Source organism: Lipotes vexillifer, unplaced genomic scaffold, assembly GCF_000442215.2.
Source record: "Lipotes vexillifer unplaced genomic scaffold, Lipotes_vexillifer_v1.1 scaffold343, whole genome shotgun sequence".
NCBI lineage: Eukaryota > Metazoa > Chordata > Mammalia > Artiodactyla > Lipotidae > Lipotes > Lipotes vexillifer.
The window spans coordinates 607,993-611,356 of NW_006777506.1; positions in this window are offsets into that span (position 1 = coordinate 607,993).

Sequence of the window (3,364 nt, forward strand, 5' to 3'; positions counted from 1 at the left end):
CCCCCACCCTGTTTGGTTCCGTCCTGCGCGGCTCAACTAGGTCAAAGCAAGGTGATCTTTGGAAGAGTGGGTGCTCGGGGCCCGCCACTTGTCGCGCAGTCGGCCCTCGCCCTTTGAGGGCGGGAACTGGTTCCCTCCAGCCTCCCTCTCCTGTTCTGCCATCCCCTGGAGGCACAATATAGCCAGACAGATTAGACGTGAGAGATTAGATTTTTCGGCGTCAAATGTACATCTAGGCAACAGCCCTAGGACTGGAGCTGGCCGCAGTGGACCTAAGAGTCTGTAGCTGCCCGTCTGCCCTCACCTTTGTAGGAGGGTGGTGCGAGGAGGAAGCGTGGTGATTGTGAGGAAGAGCAGAGGCACGCTGACGAAAAGGGGTGAGAGGATTCAGTAACTTAGAGAAAACAATTGGAGAGGTCAGAGAAGGCCTAATATTCTATCAGTGTTGCTCTGAAAAACTGTTTACTTCTACTTTTCGTCCCCGGGATTTGTTTTGTCTGAGTGCAGCTCTCCTGTCGGCGACACTGAGTCAGCTCTTTGCTGGACTTGCCCTCTTGGAAAAAGAAAATAACCTTGAGACCAGATAGCAACCTTAATTATCCCCACGCACGCACCCACCTTGCCCCCAGAAGACAAACCTGTTCAGGGGGAACGTGGGGTATAGCAGGCTGACAGCAACGTCATGGGACTCTGAAGGGCACACTGGAAAGCTTCCTAGATTGAAGGTGAGGGGATTTTGTGAGGTAAACTTGTTTAGAGTTTGGCAAAAGCTTCCAGGTTAATGTCCTGTTAAGCCTATCCTGATTTGGTGAGGGCGCTTAAGCCATCTACACCTAACCTTGTTTGTATCTGATCCCTCCGCTTAATTAGTAGACATATTTCTAGGAGCTCTTTGTCATCACTCCCTACCATTCTTTATCATTAACTATTTCGTACATGCTTATGGGAGCAGGAAAAATGTTGGGGCCCTTCATCTGCAATAGAAGCTTTACAACTTTTTATTCTAAAATATTGAGGCAAGGAGATTTTTGTTTTGTTCTGTTTCCAATTCAATTGTGGAAGGAAACAGGATCTAAGATATCTATAATTCTTATACCTTTCTTAAGGAGAAAAAGACTGACATTTGCCACTGGCCTCTTGTTTTTGTCTTCTGATAATAATTGACAGCAGTGTTCACTTTTATTGCAAATGAAACTATTCGAGTACATACCTTTTACATTCCTTTAATACCATAGACTTCATCTTTCCAGAGAGAGAGTATGAACTGCCCACTTCAGGTAGGCACATGACTTTGTGACCTGCTGGACACATGGTCCCACTCGCTGTACTCTAAATAGTGCCTCTGTGACCTGAAACAGTCACCACTTTCTTAAAGCTACAGTGTGATCAGTCAATGCATTTTTGCCTTGTATGGAATTTCACATTTGCATATTACCTTCTCTATGAATAATGACAATTTATGTATTCCATTTGTCTTCCAGGCAACTCCAGGTTTAAGCCTATCTTTCCACTTACTATATAATCCAGATGAAAATTTAACAATGGAACATTGTGGACAATTTCAACCCAGTAAAGTAATAAATTTCACTCAATATTTTAATTACACAACGTATATTTGGACAGTGTTTAATAAAAATAAAAACTATCAACTTGTATTTTATGTCAGGCACTGAGAAAGATAAATTAGGGATTGATGCCAACCTGCGATCTGCCTGTTTTCCTCTCTGATCCTGCTTTAAATGTTGTCCCAGTCCTAAACTCTGGCTTGTGTTTTATTCTTTATGTATGTTTGCTAGGGCTGCTGTAATAAAGTACCACAAACCGAGTGGCTTAAACAACAGGAGTTTATGGTCTCACAGTTTGTACTTCTAAAATCAAGACGTCTGTAGGGTCCTGATTCCCCTGTAGGCACTTGAGAAGGATCTGTTCCAAGCCTTTCTCCTGGCTACTGGTAGTTCCTTGGTTTGTGGCACTGTAGCTCCAGTCTTTGCATAGCATTTTCCCTATGTGCCTGTCTGTGTGTCCAAATGTTCCCTTTTTATAAGGACACCAGTCGTACTGGGTTCAAGGCCCACCCTAACCCAATATGACCTCATCTTAACCAAATCTCCATTTCCAAATAAGGTCATATTTTGAGGTACTGAGGGCTACGACTTTAACATGAATTTTGGAGGGGACATAATTCAACTCATACCACTTTAGTTCAGTGTTTCTCCAAGTTTGGTCCACGGACCACATTTATCAAAATAACGTGGTTGTTCTTATTAGAAATGAAGGTTCCCAGGCTTCACCCTAAACAAGTGATTCTCAGAGGAGGGGAGTGATTTTTTTTGCCCCCAGGGGACATTTGGCAATGTCTGGAAACAGGACTGAGGAGAGGTGCTACTGGTGTTGCTGCTAAACACCCTACAATGCACAGGACAGTCCTCCACAAGAAAATGATCCCACCTCCAATGTCAACAGGGCCAAGGTTAAGAAACTGTACCCTAGAACTGCTAAATCAGAATCTCTGGGGCCTTGAAACGTACATTTTGACAAGCATCTCAACTACTTTTACCCACACTAAAGTTGGAGAAACACTGCACATACAAAAACCTTTTCTAGGCATATGTGCATGCTCCATTTTGTTCCAGATATCAGTTACCTCTCTTATTTATTAGCCATGCTAATTATGATAAGATAATCTAATTAAGTATTACAATTTAGCAATTCACACAATTTATATGTCTTCCTGTACTGGAAACTTGTTTCTATTTTAAAATTTCTAATTACATTATTTTGGGTCAACTGTCTACATCCTCTGGATGCCCTTTGTCTGATGAAAATTGTTGCCAATCTCTGGCTTTGGCAAAGCAATGCTGCACCTCGTCCAGTCCACTAGTTTCTCCTGTACTCAGAGTGCCTGCCTTGTCTGTTTCATATATTTCTCTCATCCCTTGCAGTCATGCTGCTCTTCTCTCAATTTCTTTCTCTTCTTTACTTCTGGCATTTGAAAATATTTTTAGTGTACATTAGTGGTGCCTTAAAAGCAGAAACAAGAAAATGGTAGAGTCATAGAAGACACAAGAAGCACAGGGAAAAAAATCTTAAAACTTCCATTAAAATAGGTCATTGGACACTGTTACATATTTCAATGTATGACAAATTGAGAACTTGATGCCTCTCTAAAAAATTGTTTTAAATATTCCCTTTTAGAGAGAATCTTCCATTTTCCTGATAAAACTTCCATAGAGAACAGGCAAGCTGTTCAGAAATACACACACACACACATATATATATGTATATATATTTAATCCAGAGATTATAAAATCAGATTATTTTGGTCCTGCATTATCCTTACTGGCTATTACATTATCCAAGCTGA